Source organism: Triticum aestivum, chromosome 2D, assembly GCF_018294505.1.
Source record: "Triticum aestivum cultivar Chinese Spring chromosome 2D, IWGSC CS RefSeq v2.1, whole genome shotgun sequence".
NCBI classification, from domain to species: Eukaryota; Viridiplantae; Streptophyta; class Magnoliopsida; order Poales; family Poaceae; genus Triticum; species Triticum aestivum.
In genome coordinates this window covers 595,667,279-595,681,397 of record NC_057799.1, presented here as the reverse complement: position 1 = coordinate 595,681,397, position 14,119 = coordinate 595,667,279, and the positions used below count along the sequence as shown (strand labels likewise).

The 14,119-nt window shown below is 43.4% G+C and overlaps 1 long non-coding RNA gene across 2 annotated transcripts; it reads left to right on the top strand.

Moving 5' to 3' along the window:
* The first annotated feature begins 746 nt into the window (after window positions 1-746).
* Window positions 747-3,207, top strand: LOC123050258 (uncharacterized). Of its 2 annotated transcripts, XR_006423737.1 has the most exons (4): window positions 747-1,050; window positions 1,126-1,265; window positions 2,478-2,526; window positions 3,139-3,207. It is a non-coding gene; the product is annotated as an uncharacterized lncRNA (long non-coding RNA). The 2 variants fall into 2 exon arrangements; XR_006423738.1 differs by lacking the exon at window positions 747-1,050 and having other exon boundaries at window positions 1,091-1,265.
* Window positions 3,208-14,119: the final 10,912 nt, after the last annotated feature.

The following is a 14,119-nucleotide window of genomic DNA, read 5'->3' as shown; positions in this document are numbered from 1 at the left end:
TGCAGACGGGCCCGAAAATTGCCATGTACTGACACGTGTCATGCAATTGCCCCCTTTGAGAGCACGAGCAGTTTCGAGGTCAACGGGGCAAGGGGCAACACACTTCCTTCATAAACTGGACGTGTTCTCTCTCGATAGCCAGATACTACCTCGGAGATGGTGCAGTTTACAAGCGACCTCCGGTCAGACTTCTACGAAACGCGCTAAAACTTTCATCACAGCCTACAAGGTCCATATGACGACACCATGCCAGGTCCCGAGGATTTCCGGCATCGTATGACTTTTGGTCGATTTTAACAGCTGGATCCGGAAGCCGCCGAGGTACATTCGCCCCCCGGTGGTGGGCCTGTCCCTCCTTTGGTGTCGTCGTTCGATGGTGAGGGACGTCGCACGTGTCATCGTCGACGTGACGGGAAGCCGAAGATGTTCCGTGCGACTGTGCGTAGGTCCCCGTCCGGACTCATAGTCATCATACCGAACGCACCATTCCCCGATCCATTCCCTCCCCACCTCACCAGACCATCTCCTCTTCGCCACCCTCCTCTCCCCTCACGGATCATCGATGGTCGGTGCAAGAGGGTAGAAAAAATTAGAAGAAAAACAAAAGGGAAAACACAATTGTATGAGCTTCGTTTCTATTGGTGGAAACTTTGTGCCACGGATCGATGACGTGGCACATATCCATCCATCTATCCATCTAGCTATCCACCCCACGACCATCCATCCATCCATCCACCCAACCCCTACCTCGCTCTCTCCGCACGAACCTCTCTGTCTCTCGCGACTCCTCTCTCCCCCACGAGCCTCTCTCCCTCGCCGCCGCCACCACCCACGCCGCCCAGTTCCGGCGAGCTCCGGCGGCGCGCAGCACGCCCCCGAGCTCCCCTAGGTCCGCTCCACCTCCCCCTCCATCCAGAATCGGCGCTCCCGCTCTCCACTGTCCCCGTGGCTAGCTAGGGTTTCGGCCGCCACCCCCAACATCGCCGGGATCAGCCACATCCGGCGACGGCGAGGCCAGAGCTCGACGAATCCGTTACCGGTGTGTCACAGGTACGTCCTTCCCCTCTTTCCTCGCCCAGATCCACCCTCCCCACCTCACCTTCTCCTTTCCTTCCCTTGCTGCAGGTCACCTTGGCGCGGTCTGGACGACGACGACGGCAGGAGGGCGCCGTCCTTCCTACTGGCGCACCTAGCTGGCGGCCCTGTCCTGCTCGAGGAGGCGGGCTGTCTAGCTCAAGCACGGCCACGACGACCCACCTCGGCAGGTAGCACCTCCATCTCCTCCGCCTCCTTCCTCTGATCACTACTGCTACTGCTAAGTAGAGGAATATGTGATGCAAATCCTCTTGTGTGAAGGAATTCTAAAGGGATTTGTATGAACAAGTCCTTTATTTATTTATTTGTCTAGTTAGTACCAAACAGAGAGAGAAGATGAGTTTAGAATCCTGGTTCTTTAGTTAGATAGTACCAATAGGGATTGGTTAATTTTGCTGCTACAACTCGAACGGAGATGATGAGCGAGGTGGAGTAGAAGGTGATGAAAGTCGACGCAACGCTGAGCCAAACCCACTCCTTGCCGACGCAACCTAGCTGTGGTTCTCTTAAGTCACGAAGCTAGATATATCCTTCACCGGTAGCTAGTTTGATCTATCCTGATGGACAAGCTAACATACATAGCAGTAGTTGATTTTTTATCATTCCCCCACCGGCCAGAGCACAACGTACACACAGAGAGAGCAAATCTCTAGTTAGCTTTTTTTTAGTTTGTCCTCTAATTAGCAGAAACTACTCATTCTTACTCCCCGCAGGTGGCTGGCAGTATCATCCTTGATCTATATTTTTTGGATGGTTAGTCAAAGAGCATGTGATTAATAAATTAGAGGAAGTGCAGGTTACTTTGTTGTTCCCCTAGATCTGTTCTCACGAACATGCATATGCATCACACTAATCTGCTTCTTCATAATTATTGAATCCAAGCATGTAAGTCGCTATAGCATTTGCACATCAATCCAGATATGTTTCATTACTCCAGTTTCTACCTTTAGTTTTATATATGGGCTAGCTACTACACAATTTAATTACTCTGCATATTTTGTATTACCTGAACATGGATAAATTGCATGTAAAATTTTGGTTCCCATAGATCTCTCGGTTGAGTCAAGGACTCTAGGTAGCAATTTTTTCTATCTCAATATCATTTGCTATAGTCAGTTACTATTTCGCATTAATATGTTCAGATTCCCAGGTATGATTAATTGATCATATGTACCTTTGGATCTTCCAAAACAATCAACATTTTATCTGCGCTATTTTCTTTCACATTTGCCATTTTGTTCATATCTGTAGATCTATTTATATATATTCTTTTTTTGTTTCTGCCAACCCACATATGCATCAATTTGAATGAACTTAAATTTGATCCTTTATTTGGTATTACCTACATAAAATTGATTATCCATCTCTTCTTTGATGCACAGGTAGGTACCGCTGATGTACTGGAGCCTTGATCTTAATTTTTCTTCATTGGTAATAATATCATCTCTCAAGAAGTCCTTTACAGATATATGTAGTACAGCGGGTCATTATTTATTTGTTTCTGTGATGTCGAGCTCTGTTTTCTTTATTATGACAAGTTGCAAAATTAGTAGTGGGAAGTAAACTTTTGTTAACTTGTTGGCTGAACCAATGGAACTACTGTTATTTTTGATTTGTTGCTCAACTAGTGCTGCAATGATGGAACCGATGATTGTGCATGATGCATCCATCCATTCTATCGGAGTGGCTGTGTTTTTTTCTTCTTGTGCTAAGATTGATAGCATCACATATCCTATTATTTTGTTTCTCCAGTAGAGCCTTGTGAGTTGATGTGTCTGCCACCGTCCTCGAATGGTTGTGCAATAATAATGGTCCTAGCTAATTACTAGTATGTGCTGTTGCTAAAACAACTTGCTCCTCGATTAGCAACAACAACAACCACGCTTTGGTTCCCCAAAATTCAGATGGCACTTGCATCTCTACATACACACACATATGAATATGCACCTCGGTTTGGTTCAGTTTGCATGTTTACATTTGCTTTAACTTTGACTGAAACTATCTTGGTGGCACTTGCATCAATGGTGTGTTCTGCCCTTGTAGATGTCCTTGGAGAAGATGGCCATTGGAGTGTAGGGGAGGAACAACCTTGTCTTGCTCGAGGAGGACCACCCGATCTCGACGACGGCACGGCAACAGGTAGCACTCGCCTCCCTCCCATGGTGAAGGTCTGATCCGCCTGTTTAGATGGTCTGCTCTTGTCTTATGCATGTGAGGGGAGAAGAAAGCCATTGGACTGAATTATATTTGCATGTGAGGGGAGCGGTCCTTTTGGTAGATGCAGAGTATAGATTCACAAAATTCACCACATGAGCGTACTACCTATATCCAAATTCTGGATACCACTTGCATCTTTTGTATGTACACATGAAAAAGCATGACGGTTTGCTTCAGTTTGTATGTGTCCAATTGTTTTTTTACTTTGACTGAAACTATCTATCTTGGTGGCACTTGCATCTCCTGTATATACATATGAATCAGCACCACACTTCTCTTCAGTTTGTATGTGTCAATATTTTTGGTTGAACTTTGACTGAACCAACTGGATGGCACCTCAATCTGTACATGCACATGAATCAACACCACCTTCGTTTAGTTTTCTATGTGTCCATTTGTTTTTACTTTGACTAAAACCAACTCAATGACACTTGCATCTTCTGTATATACATATGAATCAGCAGCACCACACTCTGATTCAGTTTATATGCATCAATTTTTTGGTTTTACTTTGACTGAAAATTTATATGAGTAAGTATCATCAGTCACAATCAGAGACCAATTTCTTTCTCTTTGGAGCTCAATTTGTTTCTCTTTGGAGCTTGCCTTGAACAACTCATGCTTGATAGATACAACCAAAACTGGAGCATCTTCATGAAAGGCAATAATTTTCTGCCTTTTTAGTTGGATGCCCCTGTTCTAGGCGGGTTTCTTTTGGTAAATTCAGTGTGTAGATTACATATTCATCCTCATGTAGGATCTTCGGTTTGTTATACTGACTGTATGCCACCTCCATCGTTGCAGCCTTGTCTCCCCCACCACCGCCCCTCGACCTCCTCTCATGCTGCTGTGGAGTCTTAGAATGGGAATGTTATGTACATAAAAAATATTCTATGGTCTGTGTTTGCAAATCCATGGTTGTTGAATCATGTCTATATAAGCATTTGTAAATAGCTAGCCTTTTTGGCTAATCTTTTTTTTTGGTTTTGGTGAGCAAGTATGCCGACGGCAATGCCGTAGGCATAGATGGCTCTCGTGATACCAGCAGCTGCCATGTGGCGTGTATGCCTACGGCAAAGCCGTCGGCATAGTTTTGCATCTATGCCTACGGCTAAGCCGTCGGCATAGCCCTGCACCAGGAGCTACTAGAGTGCGCCACGTGGCAGGGCTATGCCTACGGCATAGCCGTAGGCATAGGTTTGAAGCTATGCCTACGGCTAAGCCGTCGGCATATCCCTGCCACGTGGCGTCTCTTGTATGGGCAGCACTTGACGGCGGCAACGGCAATCACCGTTAGGCGCGGAGTGTTGCCGACGGCCAGGGCCGTCGGCATAGATGTACGGACGCCTTCGGCATAGTGCCGACGGCCTTCCTATGCCGACGGGGACCTGGGGTACGCCGACGCATATGTTGCCGATGGCCCTATGCCGACGAGGGCCGTCGGCATAGACTTATGCCGACGGGTATCAGGGCTATGCCGACGGCCTGGGCCGTCGGCATAGGGGCTCAGTGTGGTAGTGGAAATACATGGAAGTATATTTAGAGGTCAAAAAGTACTAGTATGTAGCCTTGTGGATAAAAGATGCAAAATAGTGAACTACTCCCTCTGTCCCATAATATAAGACGCCTTTTGACACTAGTGTGAAAAAACGTCTTACATTATGGGACGGAGGGAATATTTTATTTTTTACTCTTCGTGTTTATATTTAAGTTTCTCTTGCCCAGATGCATGGTTTGGAAAGGAATGAATTACTGGTGTAACACTAGTAATTGTCGACGTACACTGAGTTCCTAGTTCCCACAGTAAGACGTGATTAGCTATATATGTCCATGCATAGATGTTTCTAGAACAATTAATTTAGTTCTCTGTAGCTTCCCTAAAAAAAGTTTATTCCCTGTAGCTCAATCAAATTTCATTTACATTGCATTGTTTTTCATCTCTTTTACAACTAGTCTTGTCATTTCTTAGGGAGTGTCAAGCAATATTACAAGCGGTCCGAGCTGTGTGAATGATCATGACATTGATGATGATGAGGATGACATCTATGGCAACGAGCGAGATGATAGCTGTGGCGATAAGCATTATGATAAATTAAATATCTGAAGTTTGTGGACAATTTAGCTTATGCAAATTGTCTGGACCTCTCTGATACTATTTTGTTTTGATTCGACACTTCCTAGATGGATTGTTATTGTAAATGTAATTCATATGCAACTCATTAGGTTTGTAATACCTAGATTATGCTAAATGTTCTTTTGGTCATGTGCGGTTGTGTAATTATGAGATGTATTGGAAATGACAATGTTATGAAATATTGGGTAATATATTGCACTTCCCTCTCAGTGAAATTAATCAGTGATGGTTGACTAATGGCCTATGGCACAACAAACACCTTGGGTACAAAAATATGCATACAGGCACTTTAGACAGTCGGCGACTTTCTAAATTGAAGGTGCGAGCTAACCTCTCAACTAAAGGAATCCCCAAAGGGGTGTATGCACCATCGGTAATTACAATAACCGATGGTAATTGGCTCTCCTCTCGGTTGTACATAACCTCGACGGGTTGTATATACCGTTGGCCATTACGAAAACCGACGGTAAACAACAACCGTCGGATGATAAACACTCGACAGTGAACCGTCGACTATAAGCGCATTCGACCTACTGGGAGCCAGGTGTAGGCAACAACATATCCGACGGCTCACCGTCGGCTTATTACCGTGGGCAAAGATATAATATGACGGTACCGTCGGTAATTAGTGTAATGGCCGACGAAGCATAGCCGACGGGAGATGGCCGACGATGTACTGTCAGTTATAAGAGTATTCGACGGTGAACTTAAATATCCGACGGTAATTGGACCCTCGGGTAAAACGGGAAATCTAGTAGTGGAAGGGAATATTAGATTCCAATTTCCGTTAAGGAAATGCATGGAACACTTCCCCAGAAAGAAAATAAAATTACCTTATGAATCTATTATGAGAGCCACTTATGGATTGCCTACCAAATATGGCAATACCTAGATCTATCCTTGCTTTTATGCCTAGCTAGGGGCGTTAAACGATAGCGCTTGTTGGGAGGCAACCCAATTTTATTTTTAGTTTTTTTCTTTTTGCTTATGTTTAGGAATAAATCTTTGATATATCCTCTGGTTAGTTTTGTTTTTATGTTTTAATTAGTGTTTGTGTGCCAAGTTAAACCTATAGGATCTTCTTGGATGATAGTTATTTGATCTTGCTGAAAATTCCAAAAACTTCCTATTCACGAAAACAATTGTTAAAAATCACCAGAACGTGATAAAATATTGATTCCAATTGCTGCTTATCACTAAACAAAATTTATAGGTCGTCCTATTTTGGCTGAATTTTTGGAGCTCCAGAAGTTTGCGTTAGTTACAGATTACTACAGACTGTTTTGTTTTTGACAGATTCTGTTTTTCGTGTGTTGTTTGCTTATTTTGATGAATCTATGGCTAGTAAAATAGTTTATAAACCATATAGAAGTTGGAATACAGTAGTTTTAACACCCATATAAATAAATAATGAGTTCATTACAGTACCTTGAAGTGGTGTTTTGTTTTCTTTCGCTAACGGAGCTCACGAGATTTTCTGCCAAGTTTTGTGTGGTGAAGTTTTCAAGTTTGGGTAAAAGATTTGATGGATTATGGAACAAGGAGTGGCAAGAGCCTAAGCTTGGGAATTCCCATGGCACCCCAAGATAATCTAAGGACACCAAAAAGCCAAAGCTTGGGGATGCCCCGGAAGGCATCCCCTCTTTCGTCTACTTCCATCGGTAACTTTACTTGGAGCTATATTTTTATTCACCACATGATATGTGTTTTGCTTGGAGCGTCTTGTATTATTTGAGTCTTTATTTTTTAGTTTGACACAATCATCCTTGCTGTACACACCTTTTGAGAGAGACACACTTGATTCGGAATTTGTTAGAATACTCTATGTGCTTCACTTATATCTTTTGAGCTATATAGTTTTTGCTCTAGTGCTTCACTTATATCTTTTAGAGCACGGTGGTGGATTTGTTTTATAGAAACTATTGTTCTCTCATGCTTCACTTATATTATTTTGAGAGTCCTACAAAACAGCATGGTAATTTACTTAAATTGAGAAATTAGTCCTAAGTAATAGGCATCCAAGATTAGTAAAAGTTATCTTATGAGTGTGTTGAATACTATGAGAAGTTTGATGCTTGATAATTGTTTTGAGATATAAAGATGGTAATATTAGAGTCATGCTAGTTGAGTAGTTGTGGATTTGAGGAATAGTTTTGTTAAAGTTTGTGATTCCCGTAGCATGCACGTATGGTGAACCGTTATGTGATGAAGTCGGAGCATGATTTATTTATTGATTGTCTTCCTTATGAGTGGCGGTCGGGGACGAGCGATGGTCTTTTCCTACCAATCTATCCCCCTAGGAGCATGCGCGTAATACTTTGCTTTTATAACTTATAGATTTTTGCAATAAATATATGAGTTCTTTATGACTAATGTTGGGTCCATGGATTATACGCACTCTCTTCCTTCCACCATTGCTGCGCACTTTTTGCCGGTATCATAAACCCACCATATACCTTCCTCAAAACAGCCACCATACCTACCTATCATGGAATTTCCATAGCCATTCCGAGATATATTGCCATGCAACTTACCACCGTTCCGTTACTATGCCACGCTCCATCATTGTCATATTGCTTCGCATGATCATGTAGTTGACATCGTATTTGTGGCAAAGCCACCGTTCATAATTCTTTCATACATGTCACTCTGTATTCATTGCATATCCCGGTACACCGCCGGAGGCATTCACATAGAGTCATATTTTGTTCTAAGTATTGAGTTGTAATTGTTGAGTTGTAAGTAAATAAAAGTGTGATGATCATCAATTTTTCAGAGCATTGTCCCAAGTGAGGAAAGGATGATGGAGACTATGATTCCCCCACAAGTCGCGATGAGACTCCGGACAAAAAAAAAGAGGCCATAAAAAAAGAGAAAAGGCCCAAATAAAAAAATGAGAGAAAAAGAGAGAAGGGACAATGTTACTATCCTTTTACCACACTTGTGCTTCAAAGTAGCACCATGATCTTCATGATAGAGTCTCTTATGATATCACTTTCATATACTAGTGGGAATTTTGAAGGAAATATGCCCTAGAGGCAATAATAAAGTATTATATATTTCCTTATATCATGATAAATGTTTATTATTCATGCTAGAATTGTATTAACTGGAAACATAATACATGTGTGAATACATAGACAAACAAAGTGTCACTAGCATGCCTCTACTTGACTAGTTCGTTAATCAAAGATGGTTATGTTTCCTAGCCATAGACATGAGTTGTCATTTGATTAACGGGATCACCTCATTAGGAGAATGACGTGATTGACATGACCCATTACATTAGCTTAGCACCCGATCGTTTAGTATGTTGCTATTGCTTTCTTCATGACTTATACATGTTCCTATGACTATGAGATTATGCAACTCCCGTTTACCGGAGGAACACTTTGTGTGCTACCAAACGTCACAACGTAACTGGGTGATTATAAAGGTGCTCTACAGGTGTCTCCAAAGGTGCTTGTTGGGTTGGCGTATTTCGAGATTAGGATTTGTCACTCCGATTGTCGGAGAGGTATCTTAGGGCCCACTCGGTAATGCACATCACTATAAGCCTTGCAAGCATTGTGACTAATGAGTTAGTTACGGGATGATGTATTACGGAACGAGTAAAGAGACTTGCCGGTAACGAGATTGAACTAGGTATCGAGATACTGACGATCGAATCTCGGGCAAGTAACATACCGATGACAAAGGGAACAACGTATGTTGTTATGCGGTCTGACCGATAAAGATCTTCGTAGAATATGTAGGAGCCAATATGGGCATCCAGGTCCCGCTATTGGTTATTGACCGGAGAGGTGTCTCGGTCATGTCTACATAGTTCTCGAACCCAAAGGGTCCGCACGCTTAAAGTTACGATGACAGTTTTATTATGAGTTTATATGATTTGATGTAACGAAGGTTGTTCGGAGTCCCGGATGTGATCACGGACATGACGAGGAGTCTCGAAATGGTCGAGACGTAAAGATTGATATATTGGACGACTATATTCGGACACCGGAAGTGTTCCGGAGAAGTTTCTGATTAAACCGGAGTGCCGGAGGGTTACCGGAACCCCCCGGGGAAGTATTGGGCCTTAGTGGGCCTTGAGGGGAGAGAGAGGGCAGCAGCCAGGAGGTGGTGCGCCCCCTCCCAGAGGAGTCCTAGTTGGACTAGGAGAGGGGGGCGCAGCCCCCTTTCCCTCTCCCTCTCCCTCTCTTTCCTTCCCCCCTTCTTTTCCTAGTAGGACTAGGAAAGGGGAGTCCTACTCCTACTAGGAGGAGGACTCCCCCCCTCTCCTTGGCGCGCCCCATAGGCAGCCGGCCTCCCCCTTGCTCCTTTATATACGGGGGCAGGGGGGCACCTAAGAACACACTTGATATACGATATTTTAGCCGTGTGCGGTGCCCCCCTCCACCAGATTACACCTCGATAATACCTTCGCGGAGCTTAGGCGAAGCCCTGCGTCGGTGGAACATCATCATCGTCACCACGCCGTCGTGCTGACGAAACTCTCCCTCAACACTCGGCTGGATCGGAGTTCGAGGGACGTCATCGAGCTGAACGTGTGTAGAACTTCGGAGGTGCCGTGCGTTCGGTACTTGATCGGTCGGATCGTGAAGACGTACGACTACATCAACCGCGTTGTGATAACGCTTCCGCTGTCGGTCTACGAGGGTACGTGGACAACACTCTCCCCTCTCGTTGCTATGCATCACCATGATCTTGCGTGTGCGTAGGAAATTTTTGAAATTACTACGTTCCCCAACAGTGGCATCCGAGCCTGGTTTTATGCGTTGATGCTATGCACGAGTAGAACACAAGTGAGTTGTGGGCGATATAAGTCATACTGCTTACCAGCATGTCATACTTTGGTTCAGCGGTATTGTGAGATGAAGCGGCCCGGACCGACATTACGCGTACGCTTACGCGAGACTGGTTTCACCGTTCGGAGCACTCGTTGCTTAAAGGTGACTGGCGGGTGTCTGTCTCTCTCACTTTAGTTGAATCGAGTGTGGCTACGCCCGGTCCTTGCGAAGGTTAAAACAGCACCAACTTGACAAACTATCGTTGTGGTTTTGATGCGTAGGTAAGAACGGTTCTTGCTAAGCCCGTAGCAGCCACGTAAAATATGCAACAACAAAGTAGAGATCGTCTAACTTGTTTTTGCAGGGCATGTTGTGATGTGATATGGTCAAGACATGATGTGATATAATGTGTTGTATGAGATGATCATGTTTTGTAACCGAGTTATCGGCAACTGGCAGGAGCCACATAGTTGTCGCTTTATTGTATGAGATGCAATCGCCATGTAATAGTTTTACTTTATCACTAAACGGTAGCGATAGTCGTAAAAGCAATAAGTTGGCGAGACGACAACGATACTACGATGGAGATCAAGGTGTCGAGCCGGTGACGATGGTGATCATGATGGTGCTTCGGAGATGGAGATCACAAGCACGGTGCTTTGGAGATGGAGATCACAAGCACAAGATGATGATGGCCATATCATATCACTTATATTGATTGCATGTGATGTTAATCCTTTATGCATCTTATCTTGCTTTGTTTGACGGTAGCATTATAAGATGATCTCTCACTAAAATTTCAAGATAAAAGTGTTCTCCCTGAGTATGCACCGTTGCAAAAGTTCTTCGTGCTGAGACACCACGTGTTAATCGGGTGTGATAGGCTCTACGTTCAAATACAACGGGTGCAAAACAGTTGCACACGCGGAGTACTCAGGTTAAACTTGACGAGCCTAGCATATGTACAGATATGGCCTCGGAACACAGAGACCGAAAGGTCGAGCGTGAATCATATAGTAGATATGATCAACATAGTGATGTTCACCATTGAAACTACTCCATCTCACGTGTTAATCGGACATGGTTTAGTTGCTTTGGATCACGTAATCACTTAGATGATTAGAGAGATGTCTATCTAAGTGGGAGTTCTTAAGTAATATGATTAATTGAACTTAAATTTATCATGAACTTAGTACCTGATAGTATCTTGCTTGTCTATGTTAATTGTAGATATATGGCCCGTGCTGTTGTGCCGTTGAATTTTAATGCGTTCCTTGAGAAAGCTAAGTTGAAAGATGATGGTAGCAATTACACGGACTGGGTCCGTAACTTGAGGATTATCCTCATTGCTGCACAGAAGAATTACGTCCTGGAAGCACCGCTAGGTGCCAGGCCTCCTGCAAGAGCTACGCCAGAAGTTATGAACGTCTGGCAAAGCAAAGCTGATGACTACTCAATAGTTCAGTGTGCCATGCTTTACGGCTTAGAACCGGGACTTCAACGACGTTTTGAACGTCATGGAGCATATGAGATGTTCCAGGAGTTGAAGTTAATATTTCAAGCAAATGCCCGGATTGAGAGATATGAAGTCTCCAATAAGTTCTATAGCTGCAAGATGGAAGAGAATAGTTCTGTCAGTGAGCATATACTCAGAATGTCTGGGTATAATAATCACTTAATTCAACTGGGAGTTCAACTTCCGGATGATTGCGTCATTGACAGAATTCTTCAATCACTGCCACCAAGCTACAAGAGCTTCGTGATGAACTATAACATGCAAGGGATGAATAAGACGATTCCCGAGCTCTTCGCAATGCTAAAGGCAGCGGAGGTAGAAATCAAAAAGGAGCATCAAGTGTTGATGGTCAGTAAAACCACTAGTTTCAAGAAAAAGGGCAAAGGGAAGAAGAAAGGGAACTTCAAGAAGAATAGCAAGCAAGTTGCTGTTCAGGAGAAGAAATCCAAGTCTGGACCTAAGCCTGAAACTGAGTGCTTCTACTGTAAGCAGACTGGCCACTGGAAGCGGAACTGCCCCAAGTATTTGGCGGATAAGAAGGATGGCAAGGTTAACAAAGGTATATGTGATATACATGTTATTGATGTGTACCTTACTAATACTCGCAGTAGCACCTGGGTATTTGATACTGGTTCTGTTGCTAATATTTGCAACTCAAAACAGGGGCTACGGATTAAGCGAAGTTTAGCTAAGGACGAGGTGACGATGCGCGTGGGAAATGGTTCCAAAGTCGATGTGATCGCCGTCGGCACGCTACCTCTACATCTACCTTCGGGATTAGTTTTAGACCTAAATAATTGTTATTTGGTGCCAGCGTTGAGCATGAACATTATATCTGGATCTTGTTTAATGCGAGACGGTTATTCATTTAATCAGAGAATAATGGTTGTTCTATTTATATGAATAATATCTTTTATGGTCATGCACCCTTGAAGAGTGGTCTATTTTTAATGAATCTCGATAGTAGTGATACACATATTCATAATGTTGAAGCCAAAAGATGCAGAGTTAATAATGACAGTGCAACTTATTTGTGGCACTGCCGTTTGGGTCATATCGGTTAAAGCGCATGAAGAGACTCCATACTGATGGAATTTTGGAATCACTTGATTTTGAATCACTTGGTACTTGCGAACCGTGCCTTATGGGCAAGATGACCAAAACACCGTTCTCCGGAACTATGGAGAGAGCAACAGATTTGTTGGAAATCATACATACAGATGTATGTGGTCCGATGAATATTGAAGCTCGTGGCGGATATCGTTATTTTCTCACCTTCGCAGATGATTTGAGCAGATATGGGTATATCTACTTAATGAAACATAAGTCTGAAACATTTGAAAAGTTCAAAGAATTTCAGAGTGAAGTTGAAAATCATCGTAACAAGAAAATAAAATTCCTACGATCTGATCGTGGAGGAGAATATTTGAGTTACGAGTTTGGTCTACATTTGAAACAATGCGGAATAGTTTCGCAACTCACGCCACCCGGAACACCACAGCGTAATGGTGTGTCTGAACGTCGTAATCGCACTTTACTAGACATGGTGCGATCTATGATGTCTCTTACTGATTTACGCTATCGTTTTGGGGTTATGCTTTAGAGACGGCTGCATTCACTCTAAATAGGACACCATCGAAATCCGTTGAGACGACGCCTTTTGAACTATGGTTTGGCAAGAAACCAAAGTTGTCGTATCTTAAAGTTTGGGGTTGCGATGCTTATGTGAAGAAACTTCAACCTGATAAGCTCGAGCCTAAATCGGAGAAATGTGTCTTCATAGGATACCCAAAGGAGACCGTTGGGTACACCTTCTATCACAGATCCGAAGGCAAGATATTTGTTGCTAGAAATGGATCCTTTCTGGAGAAGGAGTTTCTCTCGAAAGATGTGAGTGGGAGGAAAGTAGAACTTGATGAGGTAACTATACCTGCTCCCTTATTGGAAAGTAGATCATCGCAGAGATCAGTTTCTGCGACAGCTACACCAAGTAGTGAGGAAGTTAATGATAATGATCATGAAACTTCAGATCAAGTTATTACTGAACTTCGTAGGTCAACTAGATCAAGATCCGCACCAGAGTGGTACGGTAATCCTGTTCTGGAGGTCATGTTACTAGACCATGGCGAACCTACGAACTATGAAGAAGCGATGGTGAGCCCAGATTCCGAAAAATGGCTTGAAGCCATGAAATCCGAGATGGGATCCATGTATGAGAACAAAGTATGGACTTTGGTTGACTTGCCCGATGGTCGGCAAGCCATTGAAAATAAATGGATCTTCAAGAAGAAGACTGACGCTGATGGTAATGTTACTATCTATAAAGCTTGACTTGTTGCGAAAGGTTTTCGACGAGTTCAAGGA